Raw genomic sequence first — 27,465 nt, forward strand, 5'->3', positions numbered from 1 at the left:
GAAGTTGCTTTAGGTAGAATAAAAGTGTGGTGGATATTCAAAAATGATGGGAAATAGAAACAAAATATTTCTGAATATCTGATATTACTCTGTGCTGCACAAAGCTGTGAATTTCTGTGATTGAAACTCCTCAAGGATTTCCATCCCTTTCACCTGTACTGCACGCTCAGTTTGTCACAATGCTCTGTCTTGTTATTTTCATAAACATTTGGTGAACAGTAACTGTTTGAAATGAAACAGTAGCTAAGCTTTCCCCCAGTAGCTTGAATGTCTCAAACTTGACACTGGATCTAGTGATTCACACTGGTTGCTCCTTAGCCTGTTATCCTGCCCCAATATGGTTATTTGTATGGGGAAAATTGTTTTTTCAGCTTTATATCCTTTTGATAATTTGTGAACAAAATTAAAACTACTCTCATGGTTTGTGCCATAGGCTCCCCAGAGCGAGGGAGTGCTCCTTGGTCAGTCTGTAATCTGAGAGCTCGCTGCCTGGAGTGTACCTCCCCTTTCTGGATAAATGCTAACATAGAGACCTATTAAATGGAACAGCAGCAGAAGCAGGAGTCATTTAAAATTAGATGAACCTGAACACTGGAGCATATACTGCAGGGAGCAGCCCTACCCTGGCCCCAGGGCACAGGCTGGATGGACTCAGGTAGGCCTTTTCCTTCTCTAAAGTCCATGCTCCTGCGTTGCCTATTTGCTGAGCCTGAAGTCCCCTCCTGCAGGACTTTGAGATCTTATAATAAAAGAATCTGACACTGTCACAGAGCATACGTGCAAGGGATGGAGTGTTGGTGGGGATTTACTGCTGCTGAGATCAAGTCACTTGAGGGGGATCTGGGTCTTATCTGGGGAGCACCTAGGTCACTGGGGGGCATCTGGCTCAAGGAGAGCAAGTAGGTCACAATGGTTAGGACTGGATAGCTGGAGGTTTGTGGGTCATTGAAAGGAAATGAGATATGGGGGGGGGGGAGAGGGGGCATTAAGTGGGGCCTGGAGAAGAACTTCCAGCGGCAGGCAGAGCAGGCCAGAAGGGAAGGAAGGATGGAGCCATGGGTTGAGAGCAGCCTTGGACTTGGGCAACCTGGGCTCAGATCCTTGCTCCCTGTGTGACCTTGGGCAAGTCACTTGGTCCCTCTGGACCATGGTTCCCATCTGTCCAGTGCAGACAGCAGCCCAGCCCTGCTTCCCAGGGCATGTGAGAGAAACCCATTAAGGCTGTGAGGCGCTCGCGCACTGCCGTGATGTGGCCAGGGAAGCACCTTAGACAGACAGAAACTTTTTGCCACAGGAAATGCCTGTTCGACAAAATGAAAATGTTTTTTTTTATTTGTTCATATCCCTTGGTGAGCTCTGAGTCCCCCTGACTCCACTAATGCTCCCAGCCTTGGGCACCAGTTGCCAGCTTCTCACACAATCCCCTTGGTGCCAGCATCTCTGCGGCCCCCTGTGCAGGGCCCCACCCACCTGAGCTCATCCGCAAGGCCCCTGCTCCATCCCTCCTCATTAAACCCTCTTCTGCTGTGCTGCTGAAAGCGACTCTAGATTGGCTCTATCCCTGGTATCTGCACTGCCGTTGTATTCCCCTCCCCCAGCCTCAGCCTTGTGAGCTCCTCCGAGCCGGGAGTATCAGGGAACTCTTGGAAACCTCCTTGCACATCGGGGGCACCGGCACCAATAAATACAGCTGCTGAGCAGCCTGGCTCACTGCCTGCGGGACTGGGACTGGGGCTGGGGCTGGGGCTGGAGCTGGAGCTGGATGGTGAGACTGGAGCCAGTGACTGTCTCCGGATTCCGGTGGTGGAGTCCCCTCTACGACTGCCCCTGAGGCAGCTCTGCCCAAGGGCCAGAGGGATGTGCCCTGGCCACTACTGGAGCTCATCTTCTTTTCCAACACACGGCCCAGACACAGAGCTCACGGCCCCCCAGCCCGCTTAGTCTCTCCCTGAGGTGGAGCTGCTGCTGAGGCCAGGGACCCCCAGTTTCGCCATCCCTAACCCTTCCCTCCCAGCATGGCGGCAGCCAGAGAGCCCTGACGAGCAGGCCCGTGGAGAGGAGGAGGATGCTGCGTTTGGAAGTAGTGTAGTTTCAGCAGATAGCAGGGCCCTATGCCTAACACCCCAGGGACCAGGCCGCTGAGGCCTCTTTAAAATTCTCCTCACACACTGCACAGGAGGCCGGGAAGGAAATTGATTTTTGGAAGCTTGGGGATTTTTATTTCCCCTCTACAAAGTGTCTGTCAGAGACACCCGCCTCTCCGGGAGGAGAGGCTGGACGGATGGACGTGGCTGAGCTGAGAGATTTTTCACTCCAGGCTGCAGAAAGTGCCCTGGTAAGTCCCCTGGTGTTAGTGCTGACAGCCGCGGCTGCTGAGTCCCTGCCCTCACAAAGCAGTTCCTTCACTTGGATCTTCTCCCGCTGCCCTTGCTGATTTTCCTCCTCGGGCTTTTCTTCTGTGTCCTCATTTTGGAATGAATTTCCTGGCAGCTGAGCTGCCCTGAACTCTCCCAGCCCACCTCTCCTGCCCCTGCCTTTGTCAAGCTGGGATCCCTTGTGAGCAGAGCCCTCCCTAAGCTCAGCAACGATATCGCTGCCTCTTCCCCAGCAACCCGGGGCAATGCGTGCCCTGACATTCTGTGCACGGGTAGCATGGGGATTGGCAGGCAGGGAGGGAGCCATTACCCAGCATTTCTCCAAGAGCAGTCTTTCCTTTGGCCTACTGCTAACCTGCTAGCGGTACTAGGGTCCCAGTTTGCTGGTGTCAGTTTTTTGACATGAAGAAATAAGTTAGTTTCCAGGGGGGTAGATCCTATAGATAGCAGCACTGCAGCTAGGAAACTATTTTGAGTGACTTTGGCAATGAACTACCTTTCACTGGTGACATGCTCAGCTTGAAAAAAAAGAAAAAAAAGACCGGCACCACAATTAACACAGCATTTCTCCAAGATCTAACGGCCTATACATTCAGTTCCATGCCCTTGTAAGACAATATTAACAGCACCATCTTGTGTCTCCCAAGGATAGTACATCACCTTATACAAGAGAAGATACAATTTACCAAGTTTGCTATTAAAAGAGCAACAGCACCTTCATAGTTAAGGTGGCAGCAAGGTTTCTGTTTAAAGCTCAGCTTTCAAAACTCTCTGTAAACCAGGGGTGGCCACGCTGAGCCTGAGAAGGAGCCGGAATTTACCAATGTACATGGCCAAAGAGTCACAGTCACACGTCAGTAGCCCCTGAACAGCTCCCCCACCCCACTCCCAGCGCCTCCCCCTCCCTCCCTGCACTTCCCGATCAACTGTTTCATGGTGTGCAGGAGGCCCTGGGGGGAGGGGAGAGGGGGGGAACCCCAGGCTCAGGGGAGGGGGTGGGAAGCGGTGGCGTGGGGGCAGGGGCTGTGGCAGAGCCAGGGCTTGAGCAGTGAGCACCCCCCGGCACATTGGAAAGTTGGTGCCTGTAGCTCCAGCCCTGGAGTCGGTGCCTAGACAAGGAGCCGCATGTTAACTTCTGAAGAGCTGCGTGGGGCTCCGGAGCCAGGGGCTGGCCACCCCTTCTGTAAGCCATATGCAGAGTGTAGACTGGCTTGAAATGTGGCATGCTCGTCCAGGGCCTGAGGCAGAGCTTGTGGTACAAACCTGGGGTCATTTGGTCAAGGAGTTCCAGAGACATAGCCCCTCTCCCTCCCCACCCCAACGATATTTTTAAATTTTCAACTTTCTTACGCCTTTTTCTTCAGTGAGAAAGCGGGGAGGAGGGTCCCCACAAGACAGATAACCCTGGCCTGCTCCTTCTGGCATCTAGGGCAAGACTTCCAAGTGCTCAGCGCCCACAACTAGAGTGGGGTTAAAAGAACTCAGTTCCTATTCAGGCATCCAAGCAAGGGCCAGATTTTACAACATGCTCAGCAGCTGCTCTAGTGACACTAAAGGGCACCTTTTTGAAAGAGCTCAGCATTTGGGGCACATCTGTCCTGCTGGACACTCATCTAACTGATGTTGTCTGCATTTGCCGCAGGCTCCCCCTTTGTGTACAGGTTTGTAGCCTTCCTCCCACCTGTCTGCATCAGACATTGTTTGGTTTGGAGTTGCCTCAAAAGATAGGGACGCTGAGCTACTCTGGTCAGCACCTCTCTTTTGAGCTGTCTTTGGGCCATGTCCTGCTATCCAGCATTGTCCGCAGGATTATTGAAATCAAGCTCAGCTCTCTGCTGTCTCAGTTTTTCACGGATTTTGGGACATTTGCCCCAAATGCTTTCCTGCCCTGAATCATTGCAGGATTGCAGTCTTGAAGGGGAAAGTATATGATGGGGTGTTCACCCCACATCAGCTCTGAAGGGGTTAAGTTGTCTTAGAAGGGGCCAATTAATCTTGAAGGCCGCACCTGGGTTTGGAGAAGTCAGGTGTGGTCGATAAATTACCGATTGCCAATGAAGCCCAGCTGGGGGAGACACTGGGTAAGATGCAAAGCCAGGAAGCTGCAGCAGAAAGGGGCTGCAGGGAGAGAGTCTGCAGTCACTCTCTGGGCATAGAGAGGTGGTAGGAGGAAGCCCACCTGGGATCCTGTCCCTGACAGAAGGGGTTTCCCAGAGGAGTTGCGGGGAAGAAAGCTTGTGGAAGGCAGAGTAGGAAGAAGCCAGGGAAAGAACTGTGAGGGCTGAGACTGCGTAGACCTTGGCTGCTGCTTATAAGGCCACTGGACTGGAACCCGGAGCAGCAGGCAGGCCTGGGTTCCCCGATCAGCACTAGGAAGTGGCACAGGACTGGTGAAGGTGGCATCTGGACAGGTGGTCCAATGACCCAGCAATACCCTGGAAGAGGAAAACTATATAGTGCCCTGGCCAGAGAGCTGAGTCATAGATAGAGAGCACCCTGAGTCCTGGAGAGCGAGAGGGGGCATGGGGCGAGCGACCAAGTAACTAAAGGGGGCACTAGATTGGACAAGAGCTGATTCCCAGGCCCAATGGTGAGTGAAACCCGTCACCCACACAAAGCAGAGAGTCCTTGGAGGAGGATGGAGCAGGAGCATGTCCAGAGGAAGCAGCATCCTGTAGGGAAACAAATGGCCTGAAGTTTAAAAACTGGCTATAGTGAAATATGGCAAGAGGGGGAGTAACGCTCAGAGCTTTGCTTCAGCTGGGGGCACGCAGGCCCCGTCCTAGTTCCCAGGAGGTGCTTTTGCTGCAGGGAGAAGAGGCTGGAATATCATTACAGGGACAAATGCCACCCACAAAGTTCTAGACCCTGAACTCCACCAAGAGCTAGCCTGTGTCTTACAGCCTCCCTCCTCTGTAATGTGGGGCAGCCCTTCAAGAACAACTGTCCCAGGATGCAGTGCTCTAGCTTGGACAGCTTGATGCATGGCTGAGTGTGGGGACTACATAAGGGTGTGTGGTGCATGGATGAGCCCATCTGCTCTCAGCACGTCCATCCACACCTGTACACTCACTCACTCTGCCCTCCTCAGGTGTGCGGGGGGGGGGGCTCATTCCTTGAACAGGGGGTGGGGAAGGGTGAAGGAAGCATAGGTCTAGGGCCTGCCCCTTACGGGTGGGCCCTGGGAAGCCCCCTCCCTAAGGAACAGGGTTTCCTTTGCTTAAGGGGAAGACCTGCCAGAAATGCAGCACACAGACTTCTCTGCCCTAAGGTGTTCAGCCCAGTGCCTATGGACAGCCCTACGACAACAAAGCGGTGTGTGCAGCCCTACAATAACAATCAGTGTGCATACAAAGGAGGGATACATTATTATAGTAAAAAGACAGGTTTCAGGCCTCAAGGGGATTGTTAAACAGAACGGTGAGCAAAATGACATCCAGGCTAATGAGAGTTGTCTGGGTGAGTGCTACCCCAATACTCCAGTTTAATGCGGTGTCGCTCCCCTGAAATCAGTGGGGCTGCATGGCGTAGAGCTGAGTAAGGGAGCAGCGAAAGAAGCCCAGCTTGTTTACTGAGCTGTATTAGACCCAAAGGGCTGATGATGATGATCCACCTGCAGAGTGTGCAGCCTGCCGGGAGCTGCACCCGGAGTGTGCTGGGTGGGAGCTAGATGCTGGGGAGAGGGGGAGGAGCAGCTAGAGGGGATGGGAAGAAAGAAGGTGGGGGGAGGGGTTCTCTGTGTCTAGCTACCCTGCTTGCATCAAGCGCAGCGCTGGCGGTGGGGCTGATGTCAGATCAGGCTGCTGTCCAGATGCAGCATTAATTGGGGCCTGGAGCAGGCCGGTCAGCCGGTACCTGAGGGCTGGGGGCGGGGACGGAGGACAGGGGTGGGTGGCACATTCCAACACCCTGTGACTCCAGGGTGGCCAGCTCTCACTCATGTGATGTGACATTGACCCTGCTTCAGGGTGTCCCGCCATAGCACCGATGCTTCCCGTCGTCAGGCGATTTTGGGAAGCAAAACCAAAGAGACAGAGCCCCGCAGAGGGTGTCTGCTAGCCTAGAGACAGGTATACTGACCCGCAAGCCCAGGCTTTCTCCACTGATTACTGTCATAGAATCATCGAATCTCAGGGCTGGAAGGGACCTCAGGAGGTATCTAGTCCCACCCCCTGCTCAAAGCAGGACCAATCCCCAACTAAATCATCCCAGCCAGGGCTTTGTCAAGCCTGACCTGTCCGCTGTTCTGTGCCCTTGATGGGAGCCAAGGTTTCATACTCTGGGGGTCAGTGCCATTCCCAGCGAAGGTAACTGAGAGCTACGCAGCTCACTCGAGGGAGAGCTCTGAGATAGCGCAGCCAAGGCTCACTTTACCAGACAGACTGTCAGAAGGAACATGCCAAATTAGGTGTTTGTGTAACTCACACTACAGTGGGGCTTTGGGTCACCCACTAGCAGCTGTATCACATTTAATGACTCTGATACTGTTTCTGTGCTAGGAGATCACGTTCTCTAGCTCAGTGGCTCTCAACCTTTCCAGACTGCTGTACCCCATTCAGGAGTCTGATTTGTCTGGCGTAGCCCCAAGTTTCACCTCACTTAAACGATTTGCTTACAAAATCAGACAACAATACAAAAGTGTCACAGTGCAGTATTACTGAAGACTTGACTGTCTCATTTTTACCATACAATTATAAAATAAATTGATTGGATATAAGTATTGTACTTACATTTCGGTGTATAGTACATAGAGCAGTACAAACCAGTCACTGAATGTATGGAATTTTTGTTTGTACCTGACTTTGCAAGTGCTTTTAATGTAGCCTGTTGTAAAGCTCTAGATGAGCTGATGTACCCCCTGGAAGATCTGCATACTGCCGGGGTACATGCACCCCTGGCTGAGAACCACTGCAGAAGCAGCTTGGGCTTTTCATCCAGAGCTCCCAGGTTCAGATGACCCAAACAGGGCATTGTTACGTTCATTTGTGCTGAGGGAGTATGAAGATGGTGGCTGTCATAAATATAAAGGGAAGGGTAAACACCTTTAAAATCCCTCCTGGCCAGAGGAAAAACCCTTTCACCTGTAAAGGGTTAAGAAGCTAGCATACCCTCGCTGGCACCTGACCAAAATGACCAATGAGGAGACAAGATACTTTCAAAAGCTGGGGGGGGAGGGCGGAGAAACAAAGGGTCTCTCTGTCTGTGTGATGCTTTTGCCGGGAACAGAACAGGAATGGAGTCTTAGAACTTAGTAAGTAATCTAGCTAGATATGCGTTAGATTTGGTATTGTTTAAATGGCTGAGAAAATAAGCTGTGCTGAAAGGAATGTAGATTCCAGTTTTTGTGTCTTTTTGTAACTTAAGGTTTTGCCTAGAGGGATTCTGTATGTTTTGAATCTGATTACCCTGTAAGGTATTTACCATCCTGATTTTACAGAGGTGATTCTTTTACTTTTTCATAGAATCATAGAATATCAGGGTTGGAAGGGACCTCAGGAGGTCATCTAGTCCAACCCCCTGCTCAAAGCAGGACCAATCCCCAACTAAATCATCCCAGCCAGGGCTTTGTCAAGCCTGACCTTAAAAATATCTAAGGAAGGAGATTCCACCACCTCCCTAGGTAACGCATTCCAGTGTTTCACCACCATTCTAGTGAAAAAGTTTTTCCTAATATCCAACCTAAACCTCCCCCACTGCAACTTGAGACCATTACTCCTTGTTCTGTCATCAGCTACCACTGAGAACAGTCTAAACCATCCTCTTTGGAACCCCCTTTCAGGTAGTTGAAAGCAGCTATCAAATCCTCCCTCATTCTTCTCTTCCGCAGACTAAACAATCCCAGTTCTCTCAGCCTCTCCTCAGAAGTCATGTGTTCCAGTCCCCTAATCATTTTTGTTGCCCTCCGCTGGACTCTTTCCAGTTTTTCCACATCCTTCCTGTAGTGTGGGGCCCAAAACTGGACACAGTACTCCAGATGAGGCCTCACCAATGTCGAATAGAGGGGAACGATCACGTCCCTCGATCTGCTGGCAATGCCCCTACATATACATCCCAAAATGCCATTGGCCTTCTTGTCAACAAGGGCACACTGTTGACTCATATGCAACTTGTCATCCATTGTAACCCCTAGGTCCTTTTCTGCAGAACTGCTGCCGAGCCATTCGGTCCCTAGTCTGTAGCAGTGCATGGGATTCTTCCGTCCTAAGTGCAGGACTCTGCACTTGTCCTTGTTGAACCTCATCAGATTTCTTTTGGCCCAATCCTCTAATTTGTCTAGGGCCCTCTGTATCCTATCCCTACCCTCCAGCGTATCTACCTCTCCTCCCAGTTTAGTGTCATCTGCAAACTTGCTGAGGGTGCAATCCACACCATCCTCCAGATCATTTATGAAGATATTGAACAAAACTGATCCGAGGACCGACCCTTGGGGCACTCCACTTGATACCGGCTGCCAACTAGACATGGAGCCATTGATCACTACCTGTTGAGCCCAACGATCTAGCCAGCTTTTTATCCACCTTATAGTCCATTCATCCAGCCCATACTTCTTTAACTTGCTGGCAAGAATACTGTGGGAGACCGTGTCAAAAGCTTTGCTAAAGTCAAGGAATAACACGTCCACCGCTTTCCCCTCATCCACAGAGCCAGTTATCTCATCATAGAAGGCAATTAGATTAGTCAGGCATGACTTGCCCTTGGTGAATCCATGCTGACTGTTCCTGATCACTTTCGTCTCCTCTAAGTGCTTCAGAATTGATTCCTTGAGGACCTGCTCCATGATTTTTCCAGGGACTGAGGTGAGGCTGACTGGCCTGTAGTTCCCAGGATCCTCCTTCTTCCCTTTTTTAAAGATGGGCACTACATTAGCCTTTTTCCCGTCGTCCGGGACTTCCCCCGATCGCCATGAGTTTTCAAAGATAATGGCCAATGGCTCTGCAATCACAGCCGCCAACTCCTTTAGCACTTTCGGATGCAGCGCATCTGGCCCCATGGACTTGTGCTCGTCCAGCTTTTCTAAATAGTCCCGAACCACTTCTTTCTCCACATGGTCACCTCCTCCCCATGCTGTGCTGCCCAGTGCAGAAGTCTGGGAGCTGACCTTGTTCGTGAAGACAAAGGCAAAAAAAGCATTGAGTACATTAGCTTTTTCCACATCCTCTGTCACTAGGTTGCCTCCCTCATTCAGTAAGGGGACCACACTTTCCTTGACTTTCTTCTTGTTGCTAACATACCTGAAGAAACCCTTCTTGTTACTCTTAGCATCTCTTGCTGGCTGCAACTCCAGGTGTGATTTGGCCTTCCTGATTTCACTCCTGCATGCCCGAGCAATATTTTTATACTCTTCCCTGGTCATTTGTCCAATCTTCCACTTCTTGTAAGCTTCTTTTTTGTGTTTAAGATCAGCAAGGATTTCACTGTTAAGCCAAGCTGGTCGCCTGCCATATTTACTTTTCTTTCTACGCATCGGGATGGTTTGTCCCTGTAACCTCAATAAGGCTTCTTTAAAATACAGCCAGCTCTCCTGGACTCCTTTCCCCCTCCTGTTATTCTCCCAGGGGATCCTGCCCATCAGTTCCTGAGGAAGTCAAAGTCTGCTTTTCTGAAGTCCAGGGTCCATATTCTGCTGCTCTCCTTTCTTCCCTGTGTCCGGATCCTGAACTTGACCATCTCATGGTCACTGCTTCCCAGGTTCCTATCCACTTTAGCTTCCCCTACTAATTCTTCCCAGTTTGTGAGCAGCAAGTCAAGAAGAGCTCTGCCCCTAGTTGGTTCCTCCAGCACTTGCACCAGGAAATTGTCCCCTACACTTTCCAAAACCTTCCTGGATTGTCTATGCACCGCTGTATTGCTCTTCCAGCAGATATTAGGGTGATTGAAGTCTCCCATGAGAACCATGGCCTGCGATCTAGTAACTTCCGTGAGTTGCCGGAAGAAAGGCTCATCCACCTCATCCCCCTGGTCTGGTGGTCTATAGCAGACTCCCACTACGACATCACCCTTGTTGCTCTAAACTTAACTTCTAAACTTCTAAACTTAATCCAGAGACACTCAGGTTTTTCTGCAGTTTCATACTTGAGCTCTGAGCAGTCATACTGCTCCCTAACATACAGTGCAACTCCCCCACCTTTTCTGCAATGCCTGTCCTTCCTGAACAGTTTATATCCGTCCATCACAGTACTCCAGTCATGTGAGTTATCCCACCAAGTCTCTGTTATTCCAATCACATCATAATTCCTTGACTGTGCCAGGACTTCCAGTTCTTCCTGCTTGTTTCCCAGGCTTCTTGCATTTGTGTATAGGCGCTTGAGATAACTCGCTGATCATCCCTCTTTCTCAGTATGAGGCAGGAGCCCTGCCCTGTCGCGCGCTCCTGCTCGTGCTTCCTCCCAGTATCCCACTTCCCCACTCACCTCAGGGCTTTGGTCTCCTTCCCCCGCTGAACCTAGTTTAAAGCCCTCCTCACTGGGTTAGCCAGCCTGCTTGCGAAGATGCTCTTCCCTATCTTCCTTAGATGGAGCCCGTCTCTGCCTAGCACTCCTCCTTCTTGGAACACCATCCCATGGTCAAAGAATCCAAAGCCTTCTCTCCAACACCACCTGCGTAGCCATTCGTTGACTTCCACGATTCGACGGTCTTTATCCAGGCCTTTTCCTTCCACGGGGAGGATGGATGAGAAGACCACTTGTGCCTCAAACTCCTTTATCCTTCTTCCCAGAGCCACATAGTCTGCAGTGATCTGCTCAAGGTCATTCTTGGCGGTATCATTGGTGCCCACGTGGAGAAGCAGGAACGGGTAGCGATCCAAGGGTTTGATGAGTCTCGGCAGTCTCTCCATCACATCATGAATCCTAGCTCCTGGCAAGCAGCAGACTTCTCGGTTTTCCCAGTTGGGGCGGCAGATAGATGACTCAGTCCCCCTGAGGAGAGAGTCCCCAACGACCACCACCCGCCTTCTTCTCTTGGGAGTGGTGGTCGTGGAACCCCCAACCCTAGGACAGTGCATCTCATGCCTTCCAATCGGTGGAGTCTCCTTCTGTTCCCTTCCCTCAGATGTATCATCTAGTCCCCTCTCCGCATTAGTACCTGTGGAGAGAACATGAAAACGGTTACTTACCTGTATCTGCGTTGCTGGTACATGGACGCTCCCCTTTCTTCTTCTGGAGGTCACATGCTGCCAAATTTCTTCACCGTCCTCCTGTCCCCGCTGCGCAGCCTGCTCTGAATCTTCAGAATGTTGTGCCCATAGAAGCATATCCTGATGTCTGTCCAGGAAATCTTCAGTTTCTCTTATGCAACGCAGGGTCGATACCTGTTGCTCCAGACCTTGAACCTTCTCTTCCAATACGGAGACCAGCTTGCACTTTGTACAGACAAAGTTGCTTCTGTCTTTTGTAAGAAAGACAAACATGGCACATCCAGTGCAGGTCACAACAGCTGAACACCCCCCATCCATATTGCCTTCCTTCTACGAGCTTCCTCAGGAGTTGTAGTAACTACTCAGAGAAGCCAGCAAAATGTAAGCCTCAGCGGGCTCTCCCCAGGCGAACTCCCTCTGTTAGCTGCTCTGCTGTTAGCCACTCAGCTGGTTCACAGCTGACTGGCTTTTTATACAGTCAGGCCCACTCAAGGCTCACCTGGAACAAAGCACTCCCAATTCACACTTTTCAAACCACCAATCAAGCACATGGTCAAACTTTCAAACTGTCCCCACAACAGACGCTTTTTCTTCTATTAAAATTCTTCTTTTAAGAACCTGATTGCATTTTCATTTTTCTTAAGATCCAAGGGTTTGGGTCTGTGTTCACCTATGCAAATTGGTGAGGATTTTTAATCAAGCCTTCCCCAGGAAAGAGGGTGTAGGGTTTGGGGAGGATTTTGGGAGAAAGACGTTTCCAAGCGGGCTGTTTCCTGGTTATATATCTGTTAGACGCTTGAGGGTGGCAGCAATAAAGTCCAAGGGAAAAAGGAAAATAGTTTGTACCTTGTGGAAATTTTAACCTAAGCTGGTAAAAATAAGCTTAGGGGGTTTTCATGCAGGTCCCCATATCTGTACCCTGGAGTTCAGAGTGGGGAAGGAACCTTGACATGGTGGCATAGCGGTGGGATTAACTTGAAATATTTTGAGATCAATTTGAGATTTTTTGAACCAGAAGCACAGATTTTAAAAGGAAATATTTTTTTCCTTTGTGCTGCTGGAAAGCAGGTTTTAAGCTGAAAGCAGTTAGAGGTTTTTTTTTTATCTGCTTGGGGGCCAGAGCAGAGACAAAAGGGAATTGTCTTTTGTGAGCTGGAGTTTTATCTACCTAAAGGCAGGGTAGTTAACCTCCTGCCGGGAAATTCATAAGTCTTCACAGACCTGAAGATGTTTTTTTTTACCTAAGAGCAACTAGAGGGGTTTTCTGTCTATTTGCCTGGAGACAAAGGTGTTAGGTTTTTTTTTGTTTTGTTTTGTTTTTGTTTTTGTTTTTCTTTAAAGGATTTTTCTGTAGGCTGACAATCACTATCAGAGAATATAAGTATCATATTACAGCACAGCAAAATTTTACAAGCCAAGTTTTTGTTTGTTTGTTTGTTTCATTTCTAACTCTTGGGTGTAAAGTTAGTTAAAAACAGAGAGGCAAAGATGACAGAAACCAAGACACAACACAAATTGGAGTTAATCAGACTGGAGGCAGCGAAAGAGGCAGAAAAAGCCCTAGAAGCTGCCCACAGGAGAGCTATGGAGGCAAAGCACAAAGAAATGGAGGCAGCGAAAGAGGCAGAAAAAAACCAAGAGGCTACCCACAGGAGAGCTATGGAGGCAAGGGACAAAGAACTGGAGGAGAAGGAAAAAGAGAGGAAGCATGCGGAGGAGGAAAAGGAAAAAGAGAGGAAGCATGCACTGGAGATGGAGAAGGCAAAGGCTCAGCAGAATGTACCAAAAAACCCTAGCAATCCTTCTCCAGGTACCACTTCCCATCCCAGAAAGTTCCCCACCTACAAGGCAGGCGATGATACCGAGGCCTTCTTAGAAAACTTTGAAAGGGTCTGCCTTGGGTACAACATCTCTACAGACCAATACATGGTAGAGCTGAGGCCGCAGCTCAGTGGACCCTTAGCTGAGGTGGCAGCTGAAATGCCTAAGGCACAAATGAACCAGTATGAACTGTTTAAAACCAAGGTGAGAGTCAGAATGGGGCTAACACCCAGTGTTCCCATCGGCGATTCAGAGCCCTAAGGTGGAAACCAGATGTGTCATTTACCTGACATGCCTACCACATTGTGAAACATTGGGATGCCTGAATATCAGGAGCAAGTGTTGAATCTCCAGTAAATTTGCCCTTCCTAATGCAAATGAAACAATTCTTAGAGGGTGTTCCTGAGGAAATAGAAAGATACATCCTAGATGGGAAGTCCAAAACTGTAATCGAGGTGGGGGAGATTGGAGCCAAATGGGTGGAGGTGACAGAAAAGAAAAAAACTGGTCACAGTTGGAGCGGATACCAGAAGGGACAACCTCGGACCACACCCTACTACCGGGGGCAGTCCGAGGCCCAAACTACTCCCCAAGGGACCCTCCAGACACCTTATCGTCCCACCACACCATTCTCCAGCAACCCTCCTCGCCCCAATGACCCATCAGCTGAACGATGTTTCAAATGTAACGAACCGGGGCATGTAAAGGCCAACTGCCCCAAGAACCCCAACAGACTACAGTTCATTGCAGCGGAATCACACCAGAGGTCCTCAGGCCCAGTTACCTCCCAGATACCTTCGGAGCAGAGGGAAACTGTGAGTGTGGGAGGGAAGAAGGTGACCGCGTGGAGGGACACCGGAGCACAAGTGTCGGCTATCCATGCTTAGTGGACCCCAATTTAATCAACCCAAAGATCCAAGTGACAATTCAACCCTTCAAGTCCAACTCTTTCGATTTGCGTACAGCCAAGTTGCCTGTCCAGTACAAGGGCTGGTCAGGAACGTGGACTTTTGCAGTCTATGATGATTATCCCATCCCCATGCTGTTGGGGGAAGACTTGGCCAATCATGTGAAGCTAGCCAAGAGGGCAGGAATGGTCACCCACAGCCAGGCTAAACAAGCCATCACGCCTAGCTCTGTTCCGGAAACTTCTACCAGGACCCGGTCAGAGGTGATGGACCCGGACAGCAGGCCAATGTCTGCAACAGCAGTAGTGGATCCAGTCCCAGAGACCCAGACAGAACCAGTCCCAGAACCGGAACCAGCGGAACAACCAGCACCAGACCCATTGCCAGCACTGAATCCAGTACTTGCAACCTCAACACCAGAGGGCCCCACCGAACCTGAACCAGCAGCAGCCAATAACCCTACACCAGAGGCTCAGCCGGAGCCTGAACCCCAACATAGTGCCCCAGCGGAGAGCAGTTCACAGTCAACGGAAACAGCCCCATCCCCTACATCGCTTCCAGAGGGACCAAGCCTAGGTCCACAATCCAATCAGGAACTGATGTCTCCAGCATCAAGGGAACAGTTCCAGACCAAACAGGAAGCAGATGAAACCCTCCAGAGAGCTTGGACGGCAGCACGGAGCAACCCACCGCCTCTCAGCTCTTCTAATCGATCCAGGTTTTTTGTAGAAAGAGGACTTTTATATAAGGAAACTCTTTCTGGTGGACACCAGGAAGACTGGCATCCTCAGAGAGAGTTGGTAGTTCCAACTAAATACCAGGCCAAGCTCTTGAGCTTAGCCCACGATCATCCTAGTGGCCATGCTGGGGTGAACAGGACCAAAGACAGTTTGGGGAGGTCATTCCACTGGGAGGGAATGGGCAAGGATGTCTCTATCTATGTCCAGTCTTGTGAGGTATGCCAAAGAGTGGGAAAACGCAAGACCAGGTCAAACCCCTCTCCAGCCACTCCCCATCATTGAGGTTCCATTTCAGCGAGTAGCTGTGGGTATTCTGGGTCCTTTTCCAAAGAAGACACCCAGAGGGAAGCAGTACATACTGACTTTCAGGATTTTGCAACCCGATGGCCGGAAGCAGTAGCTCTAAGCAACACCAGGGCTAAAAGTGTGTGCCAGGCACTAGCAGACATTTTTGCCAGGGTAGGCTGGCCCTCCGACATCCTCACAGATGCAGGAACTAATTTCCTGGCAGGAACTATGGAAAACCTTTGGGAAGCTCATGGGATAAATCACTTGGTCGCCACTCCTTACCACCATCAAACAAATGGCCTGGTGGAGAAATTTAATGGAACTTTGGGGGCCATGATATGTAAATTCGTAAATTAGCACTCCTATGATAGGGACCTAGTGTTGCAGCAGTTGCTCTTTGCCTACAGAGCTGTACCACATCCCAGCTTAGGGTTTTCACCATTTGAACTTGTATATGGCCGCGAGGTTAAGGGGCCATTACAGTTGGTGAAACAGCAATGGGAGGGGTTTACACCTTCTCCAGGAACTAACATTCTGGACTTTGTAACCAACCTACAAAACGCCCTCCGAACCTCTCTAGCTCTTGCTAAAGAAAACTTACGGGATGCTCAAAAAGAGCAAAAAGCCTGGTATGATAAACATGCCAGAGAGCGTTCCTTCAAAGTAGGGGACCTGGTCATGGTCTTAACAGCGCTCCAGGCCCATAAAATGGAAGCATCGTGGGAAGGGCCATTCACGGTCCAGGAGCACCTGGGAGCTGTTAATTATCTCACAGCATTCCCCACCTCCAACCAAAAGCCTAAGGTATACCATATTAATTCTCTAAAGCCCTTTTATTCCAGAGAATTAAAGGTTTGTCAGTTTACAGCCCAGGGAGGAGATGACGCTGAATGGCCTGAAGGTGTATACTACGAAGGGAAAAGTGCTGGGGACGTGGAAGAGGTGAACCTCTCCATGACCCTTGGGCGTATGCAGCGACAGCAGATCAAGGAGCAGTGCACTAGCTACATGCCGACGTTCTCAGCCACCCCAGGACTGACTGAACGGGCATACCACTCCATTGACACAGGTAATACTCACCCAATTAAAGTCCAACCTTACCGGGTGTCTCCTCAAGCTAAAACTGCTATAGAACGGGAGATCCAGGATATGTTACAGATGGGTGTAATCCGCCCCTCTGGCAGTGCATGGGCATCTCCAGTGGTTCTAGTTCCCAAACCAGATGGGGAGATACGTTTTTGCATGGACTACCGTAAGCTAAATGCTGTAATTCGCCCAGACAACTATCCAGTGCCACGCACAGATGAACTATTAGAGAAACTGGGACGGGCCCGTTCATCTCTACCTTGGACTTAACCAAGGGGTACTGGCAGGTATCGCTAGATGAATCCGCCAAGGAAAGGTTAGCCTTCACCACCCATCTCGGGCTGTATGAATTTAATGTACTCCCTTTCGGGCTGCGGAATGCACCCGCCACCTTTCAAAGACTTGTAGATGGTCTCCTAGCGGGATTAGGAGAATATGCAGTCGCCTACCTTGACGATGTGGCCATATTTTTGGATTCCTGGGCAGAACACCTGGAACATCTACAAAAAGTCCTTGAGCGCATAAGGGAGGCAGGACTAACTGTTAAGGCTAAGAAGTGTCAAATAGGCCTAAACAGAGTGACTTACCTTGGACACCAGGTGGGTCAAGGAACTATCAGCCCCCTACAGGCCAAAGTGGATGCTATCCAAAAGTGGCCTGTCCCAAAGTCAAAGAAACAGGTTCAATCCTTCTTAGGCTTGGCCGGTTATTACAGGCGATTTGTACCTCAATACAGCCAAATCGTCGCCCCACTGACAGACCTAACCAAAAAGAAACTGCCATATGCCATTCAGTGGACCGAAGAGTGTGAGAAGGCCTTTAACCAGCTTAAAGTGACACTCATGTCTGACCCTGTACTAAGGGCCCCGGACTTTGACAAACCGTTCCTAGTAACCACAGATGCGTTCAAGCATGGTGTGGGAGCAGTTTTAATGCAGAAAGGACCTGATCAAGAATTCCACCCTGTAGTGTTTCTCAGCAAGAAGCTGTCTGAGAGGGAAAGCAACTGGTCAGTCAGTGAAAAAGAATGTTACGCCATTGTCTACGCCCATATGTTTGGGGACAGCGTTTCCACCTGCAAACCGACCATGCTGCGCTACAGTGGCTTCATACCGCCACAGGAAATAACAAAAAACTTATTCGGTGGAGTTTAGCTCTCCAAGATTTTGATTTCAACATCCAACACATCTCAGGAGCTTCTAACAAAGTGGCTGATGCACTCTCCTGTGAAAGTTTCCCAGAATCAACTGATTAAAATCGTCCTTGAGATGTGGAAAATATTGTTAGTCTTTATGTACTTGGTAGTATATTTAGAGGTGCATGTGTCTTATTAACTCTGTTTTCTCCTAGAGCTCCAGGAAGAAATACCAGCCAGCGTTTCACCCTATCTGTGATTTTGGGGGGCGTGTCATAAATATAAACGGAAGGGTAAACACCTTTAAAATCCCTCCTGGCCAGAGGAAAAACCCTTTCACCTCTAAAGGGTTAAGAAGCTAGGATAACCTCGCTGGCACCTGACAAAAATGACCAATGAGGAGACAAGATACTTTCAAATGGCCCTCTGTGGAGATAGAGGTGGTTAGGGACTATTTAGAAAAGCTGGACGTGCACAAGTCCATGGGGCCGGACGAGTTACATCCGAGAGTGCTGAAGGAATTGGCGGCTGTGATTGCAGAGCCCTTGGCCATTATCTTTGAAAACTCGTGGCGAACGGGGGAAGTCCCGGATGACTGGAAAAAGGCTAATGTAGTGCCAATCTTTAAAAAAGGGAAGAAGGAGGATCCTGGGAACTACAGGCCAGTCAGCCTCACCTCAGTCCCTGGAAAAATCATGGAGCAGGTCCTCAAAGAATCAATCCTGAAGCACTTACATGAGAGGAAAGTGATCAGGAACAGTCAGCATGGATTCACCAAGGGAAGGTCATGCCTGACTAATCTAATCGCCTTTTATGATGAGATTACTGGTTCTGTGGATGAAGGGAAAGCAGTGGATGTATTGTTTCTTGACTTTAGCAAAGCTTTTGACACGGTCTCCCACAGTATTCTTGTCAGCAAGTTAAGGAAGTATGGGCTAGATGAATGCACTATAAGGTGGGTAGAAAGCTGGCTAGATTGTCGGGCTCAACGGGTAGTGATCAATGGCTCCATGTCTAGTTGGCAGCCGGTGTCAAGTGGAGTGCCCCAGGGGTCGGTCCTGGGGCCGGTTTTGTTCAATATCTTCATAAATGATCTGGAGGATGGTGTGGATTGCACTCTCAGCAAATTTGCAGATGATACTAAACTGGGAGGAGTGGTAGATACGCTGGAGGGGAGGGATAGGATACAGAAGGACCTAGACAAATTGGAGGATGGGGCCAAAAGAAATCTGATGAGGTTCAATAAGGATAAGTGCAGGGTCCTGCACTTAGGATGGAAGAATCCAATGCACCGCTACAGACTAGGGACCGAATGGCTAGGCAGCAGTTCTGCGGAAAAGGACCTAGGGGTGACAGTGGACGAGAAGCTGGATATGAGTCAACAGTGTGCCCTTGTTGCCAAGAAGGCCAATGGCATTTTGGGATGTATAAGTAGGGGCATAGCGAGCAGATCGAGGGATGTGATCGTTCCCCTCTATTCGACACTGGTGAGGCCTCATCTGGAGTACTGTGTCCAGTTTTGGGCCCCACACTACAAGAAGGATGTGGATAAATTGGAGAGAGTCCAGCGAAGGGCAACAAAAATGATTAGGGGTCTAGAGCACATGACTTATGAGGAGAGGCTGAGGGAGCTGGGATTGTTTAGTCTGCAGAAGAGAAGAATGAGGGGGGATTTGATAGCTGCTTTCAACTACCTGAAAGGGGGTTCCAAAGAGGATGGCTCTAGACTGTTCTCAATGGTAGCAGATGACAGAACGAGGAGTAATGGTCTCAAGTTGCAATGGGGGAGGTTTAGATTGGATATTAGGAAAAACTTTTTCACTAAGAGGGTGGTGAAACACTGGAATGCGTTACCTAGGGAGGTGGTAGAATCTCCTTCCTTAGAGGTTTTTAAGGTCAGGCTTGACAAAGCCCTGGCTGGGATGATTTAACTGGGAATTGGTCCTGCTTCGAGCAGGGGGTTGGACTAGATGACCTTCTGGGGTCCCTTCCAACCCTGATATTCTATGATTCTATGATTCTATGATTCAAAGCTGGAGGGGGTGGGGGGCGGGGAGAAACAAAGGTTCTCTTTGTGTGTGTGATGCTTTTGCCGGGAACAGAACAGGAATGGAGTCTTAGAACTTAGTAAGTAATCTAGCTAGATATGCATTAGATTCGGTTTTGTTTAAATGGCTGAGAAAATAAGCTGTGCTGAAAGGAATGTAGATTCCAGTTTTTGTGTCTTTTTGTAACTTAAGGTTTTGCCTAGAGGGATTCTGTATGTTTTGAATCTAATTACCCTGTAAGGTATTTACCATCCTGATTTTACAGAGGTGATTCTTTTACTTTTTCTTTAATTAAAATTATTCTTTTAAGAACCTGATTTCATTTTCATTGTTCCTAAGATCCAAGGGTTTGGGTCTATGTTCACCTCTGCAAATTGGTGAGGATTTTTATCAAGCCTTCCTCAGGAAAGGGGGTGTAGTGTTTGGGGAGGATTTTGGGGGAAAGACATTTCCAAGCAGGCTCTTTCCCGGTTATATATCTGTTAGATGCTTGGTGGTGGCAGCAATAAAGTCCAAGGGAAAAAGGAAAATAGTTCGTACCTTGTGGAAGTTTTAACCTAAGTTGGTAAAAATAAGCTTAGGGGGTTTTCATGCAGGTCCCCACATCTGTACCCTAGAGTTCAGAGTGGGGAAGGAACCTTGACAGTGGCAGATGAGGGGTTCTTGCCATGGCAAGGCTGAGGGATGGGGGTTGGTGAAGTACTGGGCGCTGAGTGGGACTAGAAGTACTGGGGAGGTTTCTTTGAGTGGCCTGCGTTAAAGATCCCAAGCGAGGCCCCTTGTGTCTTAGAACCATCAGGAAGAGGAGCTGAAGAGACTGAACCTTGGGTATTGGTTTATGTGGACTTAGAACTGGGGTACCCCACAAGGAGTGTGGAACTAAGCCATGACCTGACTGGAGGGCTGAGCTGGGCCACTGTGGGTGACCATTGCCAGAGAGCGCTAGAGGAGTAAAGCCTGCTATATCACACCCAGCCACGAGGGGGCATGCCAGCAGTGACACAATTCTACTACAGGGTTGGTCCACACACAGGGTAACAGCACGCTGCCCTCAATCAGGGCAGAAGAAGCGTGTGCTACTGATCCAAGGGTTGTCAGTACAAACCTGGCTGAGGACCCTTGGGGCTGAACAAATATGTGCAGCTCTGTATTACAGTGAGTGTGAGGATCCGGGCATCTATTGTTCACCAATGTGGTTAGCCTTGAATGTTGTGTCTATATTTGCTTTACTGCTGCATTTATTAGCAGCATTTGGTTAATGGGAGCTGTCCTTGTAAGAACTGGGTGTGGCAGATGTCAAGGGTGTTTGGACAAAGCAGTGTGTGGGAGACATTGCCTGTGCCCAGAGGGGGGCAAACCCTCCCTGTGACAGCTCCCCAAAGGACAGAACTTGGTTTAATAACATCCCAGAGAGCAGCCTCATTCCCCAGGGGGTAACATTAGCACTTACAGGGACTGGACGCCTGCTGGCGCTGCTCATCGGCTGCAGAGCCTCCCGCCTGCCCAGCTCTGCAGGGGTCGGAGGTTGTTCCTGTGTACTGGAAGTTTGATGGCCTCCATCTGGGATGTGTTTGGCTCTCAGCTCCACAGACAAGCCTGTGCTTGCACCAGAATGTCGGCTTTTTGGGGTAGGGTCTGTTCTGACTTTAGTGCCAGGCACGAAGGAGCCTTGATCTCAGGTGGGGCCTCCAGCGAGAGCTCCTGCAGTGGGGACTTGTCTCGTGCCCATCGTGACAGAGACCCCTCCCTCCCGCCCAGCCATGCAGCGTGGCACTGTTTGAACTGTTTGTGATTTTACACCCATTTGTTTAACATGGTTCAGACCCCTGTGTATTGACTGTAACCCTGGCATATAGCCACTGAGCTCCGGGGATGTGTGAAAGTCCCCAGTGCTGCTGTGCCAAGCCCCATTGCGTGAGCTGCTGTCTGCATGCACAGCCATGCAGACTGCGAGTGGGGGAGGGGGCTGGCTCTTTAAATCCCGGCCCTGTGGGAGGCCAGAAGCTTGTCAGTTTCAATCAGTTTTTAACTTGCTTCACCATTAGCCCAGCCCCCTGAAATATCTTTGATGGTTATGGGAGCAGGGCCAGGGATGTCCAGCTCAGCATGCTTCCACCGGCAGCTCCGGCCCCATGTGTCTTCGTGCCTGGCTCCATCTGAGTCACAGGGATCCCTGCATGCCATCATGGTCATGGACACTTTCACAGAGGTGACAAGAGGAGAACAGAATCCTCACGCTATCCAGGCAGGAAAACATTGTCACGGAAACATGCAAACAGATCAATACCTCTTGCTCCGTGACCCCTTCTCTGGGACAGGCACCAACCCTCCACATGGCTCCTCTGCCCAGGCCTGGGGCAGGCCGGGAGCATTGCAGCTGATCACGGGGTCTCCCAATTCACTCATCATTGTGCCTGGACTCCTCTCCTCCCTTCACGGAGCTTCACTATTCATCCTCTGCCAAGTCCTTTCCATGCACCTCACTCTGTAAGCGTGGCTCAGAAACCAGCCCCCACTGGAGATGAGAGAAGGGGATGAGGTGAGCTCCTCCAAGCTCCCTTCACTGGTTCCTAGCAGCAACAAGGTGGGACTGGATCCTGGCACCTTCCTGCCTGTGACTTGCCCGGCGCATCATTGCTGGACAGAGAGTGAAAGTCCATGGGGTCTGGTTCCACCACACCTCCCAGCCAGCCCCTGCTACCCCAGTGCACTGCTCCGCCTAACAGCAACCCAGGGTTTGCTCCTGGGAAATTTCCTACAGTGCCCCCTGCTGGAGATGCTGAGCCTGGCATAGTTCTTCCCCTCTGTACGGTCTTACTGGGAAAGGCTGGGACTCTCCCCACAGCCAGCCCTCCTGTCCTGCTCCCTGCAGCGCCCCTTGCTGGAAGAGGCCAGGACTGGCACAGCTGTGAGTTCCCCACGGCCGCACGCCCACCCCACTCCCTGCAGAGCTGCCAAGCTGTGTGGCTCCATGCGTGACGCTGGTCACACGAGAGCCAGTCACTGATTCTCAGGAGCAGAGCAGACAGGAAGGAACAAGCTTACCCACCCGCATCCATGGGACCACATGTGCCTGGGAAGATGAGGGGGAGCCTATTGGCTCCTGTACTGCCCACTAGCAGGAGGCGGGACCACCCTGCTGGACAGGTGACGGGATCCCTGGGTACAGGGGGTTGGTGATGGGACAGATGAGTGAATCTCTGGGCAGCTGAGCATGAGAGGGGCAATGTGTGAGGTGGCTGGGGAGGTGGCTAGAGCAGCAGGGGTGAGTTCTGCTTGGGTGCGGATTGCCTGGGATAGATGTGGGGGGGAGGGGGGCATAGGACAAGGGTTGTGGCAGCTGAGTGCCAGAAGCAAGGGCAGGTGGCTTGCTTGCCACCTTTTCCCTGCACATCCTCCCTGCTCCACTCCCTGGCTGTCCCTCCAGGGTGTAAGTGGGTCAGCTGGAGAGGGAGCCCCGCAGCCAGGAGTCACTCCAGAGGAATCCTCACTGTGAGCAGCTCAGGGGGATGAAGGAGAGCCCAGCAGTGCTTTGGGCAGGTGTGTGGAGGGGGGCAGAGAGGGCTGCCTGGTATTGGGCTGCTATGACAGCTCAGAGAGCAAGGAATGGAGTAGCTGTCTGATCCCCTAGTGCAAGGGCTCCCCCACCGGTCCCTGCAGCACTCCCCCAGGAGTGACTGTGAGTGCCAGCACCCTATCCCACCCACCCCCCATTCCCTGCAACGCCCCTGTCAAGGTTCCTTCCCCACTCTGAACTCTAGGGTACAGATGTGGGGACCTGCATGAAAACCTCCTAAGCTTACTTTCAGCAGTTTAGGTTAAAACTTCCCCAAGGTACAAATTAATTTATTCCTTTGTCCCTGGATCCACTGCCACCACCAAACTTTAACTGGGTTTACTGGGAAACGTAGTTTGGACACGTCTTTCCCCCCAAAATCCTGCCAACTCTTGCACCCCACTTCCTGGGGAAGGTTTGGTAAAAATCCTCACCAATTTGCATAGGTGACCACAGACCCAAACCCTTGGATCTTAGAACAGTGAAAAAACATTCACTTTTCTTACAAGAAGACTTTTAATAGAAGTAAAGGAATCATCTCTGTAAAATCAGGATGGTAGATACCTTACAGGGTAATTAGATTCAAAACATAGAGAATCCCTCTAGGCAAAACCTTAAGTTACAAAAAAAGACACACAGACAGGAATAGTCATTCTATTCAGCACAGTTCTTTTCTCAGCCATTTAAAGAAATCATAATCTAACACATACCTAGCTAGATTACTTACTACAAGTTCTAAGACTCCATTCCTGTTCTATCCCCGGCAAAAGCAGCATACAGACAGACACAGACCCTTTGTTTCTCTCCCTCCTCCCAGCTTTTGAAAGTATCTTGTCTCCTCATTGGTCATTTTGGTCAGGTGCCAGCGAGGTTACCTTTAGCTTCTTAACCCTTTACAGGTGAGAGGATTTTTCCTCTGGCCAGGAGGGATTTTAAAGGGGTTTACTCTTCCCTTTATATTTATGACACGCCCCCCCAAATCTCAGCTAGGGTGAAACGCTGGCTGGTATTTCTTCCTGGAGCTCTAGGAAAAACAGAGTTAATAAGACACATGCACCTCTAAATATACTACCAAGTACATAAAGACTAACAATATTTTCCACATCTCAAGGACGATTTTAATCAGTTGATTCTGGGAAACTTTCACGAGAGAGTGCATCAGCCACTTTGTTAGAAGCTCCTGAGATGTGTTGGATGTTGAAATCAAAATCTTGGAGAGCTAAACTCCACCGAATAAGTTTTTTGTTATTTCCCATGGTGGTATGAAGCCACTGTAGCGCAGCATGGTCGGTTTGCAGGTGGAAACGCTGTCCCCAAACATATGGGCGTAGACAATGGCGTAACATTCTTTTTCACTGACTGACCAGTTGCTTTCCCCCTCAGACAGCTTCTTGCTGAGAAACACTACAGGGTGGAATTCTTGATCAGGTCCTTTCTGCATTAAAACTGCTCCCACACCATGCTTGGACGCATCTGTGGTTACTAGGAACGGTTTGTCAAAGTCCGGGGCCCTTAGCACAGGGTCAGACACGAGTGTCGCTTTAAGCTGGTTAAAGGCCTTCTCACACTCTTTGGCCCACTGAATGGCATTTGGCTGTTTCTTTTTGGTTAGGTCTGTCAGTGGGGCGGCGATTTGGCTGTATTGAGGTACAAATCGCCTGTAATAACCGGCCAAGCCTAAGAAGGATTGAACCTGTTTCTTTGACTTTGGGACAGGCCACTTTTGGATAGCATCCACTTTGGCCTGTAGGGGGCTGATAGTTCCTTGACCCACCTGGTGTCCAAGGTAAGTCACTCTGTTTAGGCCTATTTGACACTTCTTAGCCTTAACAGTTAGTCCTGCCTCCCTTATGCGCTCAAGGACTTTTTGTAGATGTTCCAGGTGTTCTGCCCAGGAATCCAAAAATATGGCCACATCGTCAAGGTAGGCGACTGCATATTCTCCTAATCCCGCTAGGAGACCATCTACAAGTCTTTGGAAGGTGGCGGGTGCATTCCGCAGCCCGAAAGGGAGTACATTAAATTCATACAGCCCGAGATGGGTGGTGAAGGCTGACCTTTCCTTGGCGGATTCATTTAGCGGTACCTGCCAGTGCCCCTTGGTTAAGTCCAAGGTAGAGATGAACTGGGCCTGTCCCAGTTTCTCTAATAGTTCATCTGTGCGTGGCATTGGATAGTTGTCTGGGCGAGTTACAGCATTTAGCTTACGGTAGTCCATGCAAAAACGTATCTCCCCATCTGGTTTGGGAACTAGAACCACTGGAGATGCCCATGCACTTCCAGAGGGGCAGATTAGACCCATCTGTAACATATCCTGGATCTCCCGTTCTATAGCAGTTTTAGCTTGAGGAGACACCCGGTAAGGTTGGACTTTAATTGGGTGAGCATTACCTGTGTCAATGGAGTGGTATGCCCGTTCAGTCAGTCCTGGGGTGGCTGAGAACGTTGGCGTGTAGCTAGTGCACAGCTCCTCGATCTGCTGTCGCTGCATACGCCCAAGGGTCATGGAGAGGTTCACCTCTTCCACGCCCCCAGCACTTTTCCCTTCGTAGTAGACACCTTCAGGCCACTCAGCGTCGTCTCCTCCCTGGGCTGTAAACTGACAAACCTTTAATTCTCTGGAGTAAAAGGGCTTTAGAGAATTAATATGGTACACCTTAGGCTTTCGGTTGGAGGTGGGGAATGCTATGAGATAATTAACAGCTCCCAGGCGCTCCTGGACCATGAATGGCCCTTCCCATGATGTTTCCATTTTATGGGCCTGGAGCGCCTTTAAGACCATGACCTGGTCTCCTACTTTGAAGGAACGCTCTCTGGCATGTTTATCATACCAGGCTTTTTGCTCTTTTTGAGCATCCCGTAAGTTTTCTTTAGCAAGGGCTAAAGAGGTTCGGAGGGTGTTTTGTAGGTTGGTTACAAAGTCCAGAATGTTAGTTCCTGGAGAAGGTGTAAATCCCTCCCATTGCTGCTTCACCAACTGTAATGGCCCCTTAATCTCACGGCCATATAAGTTCAAATGGGGAAAACCCTAAACTGGGATGTGGTACAGCTCTGTAGGCAAAGAGCAACTGCTGCAACACTAGGTCCCAATCATTGGAGTGCTCATTTACGAATTTACGTATCATGGCCCCCAAAGTTCCATTAAACTTCTCCACCATGCCATTTGTTTGATGGTGGTAAGGAGTGGCAACCAAGTGATTTACCCCATGAGCTTCCCAAAGGTTTTCCATAGTTCCTGCCAGGAAATTAGTCCCCGCATCTGTGAGGATGTCGGAGGGCCAACCTACCCTGGCAAAAATGTCTGCTAGTGCCTGGCACACACTTTTAGCCCTGGTGTTGCTTAGAGCTACTGCTTCCAGCCATTGGGTGGCAAAATCCATGAAAGTCAGTATGTACTGCTTTCCTCTGGGTGTCTTTTTCGGAAAAGGACCCAGAATACCCACAGCTACTCGCTGAAATGGAACCTCAATGATGGGGAGTGGCTGGAGAGGGGCTTTGACCTGGTCTTGGGGTTTTCCCACTCTTTGGCATACTTCACAAGACCAGACATAGGTGGAAACATCCTTGCCCATTCCCTCCCAGTGGATTGACCCCCCCAAACAGTCTTTGGTCCTGTTCACCCCAGCATGACCACTAGGGTGATCGTGGGCTAAGCTCAAGAGCTTGGCCCGGTATTTAGTTGGAACTACCAACTGTCTCTGAGGATGCCTGTCTTCCTGGTGTCCACCAGAAAGAGTTTCCTTGTATAAAAGTCCTCTTTCTACAAAAAACCTGGATCGATTAGAAGAGCTGAGAGGCGGTGGGTTGCTCCGTGCTGCCGTCCAAGCTCTCTGGAGGGTTTCATCTGCTTCCTGTTTGGTCTGGAACTGTTCCCTTGATGCTGGAGACATCAGTTCCTGATTGGATTGTGGACCTAGGCTTGGTCCCTCTGGAAGCGATGTAGGGGATGGGGCTGTTTCCGTTGACTGTGAACTGCTCTCCGCTGGGGCACTATGTTGGGGTTCAGGCTCCGGCTGAGCCTCTGGTGTAGGGTTATTGGCTGCTGCTGGTTCAGGTTCGGTGGGGCCCTCTGGTGTTGAGGTTGCAAGTACTGGATTCAGTGCTGGCAATGGGTCTGGTGCTGGTTGTTCCGCTGGTTCCGGTTCTGGGACTGGTTCTGTCTGGGTCTCTGGGACTGGATCCACTACTGCTGTTGCAGACATTGGCCTGCTGTCCGGGTCCATCACCTCTGACCGGGTCCTGGTAGAAGTTTCCGGAACAGAGCTAGGCGTGATGGCTTGTTTAGCCTGGCTGTGGGTGACCATTCCTGCCCTCTTGGCTAGCTTCACATGATTGGCCAAGTCTTCCCCCAACAGCATGGGGATGGGATAAT

General features: G+C 50.2%; 1 long non-coding RNA gene across 1 annotated transcript in view; it reads left to right on the top strand.

Annotated features, from left to right (window-relative positions):
- The first annotated feature begins 593 nt into the window (after window positions 1–593).
- The window catches only part of LOC141974335 (uncharacterized), a 75,919-nt gene continuing 49,047 nt past the window's right edge, over window positions 594–27,465 (top strand). Inside the window, exon 1 of the long non-coding RNA XR_012635734.1 lies at window positions 594–655. This is a non-coding gene — a long non-coding RNA (uncharacterized LOC141974335). The remainder of the gene's footprint in view (window positions 656–27,465) is intronic.

This window comes from Natator depressus, chromosome 18 (genome assembly GCF_965152275.1).
Source record: "Natator depressus isolate rNatDep1 chromosome 18, rNatDep2.hap1, whole genome shotgun sequence".
Taxonomy (NCBI): Eukaryota; Metazoa; Chordata; order Testudines; family Cheloniidae; genus Natator; species Natator depressus.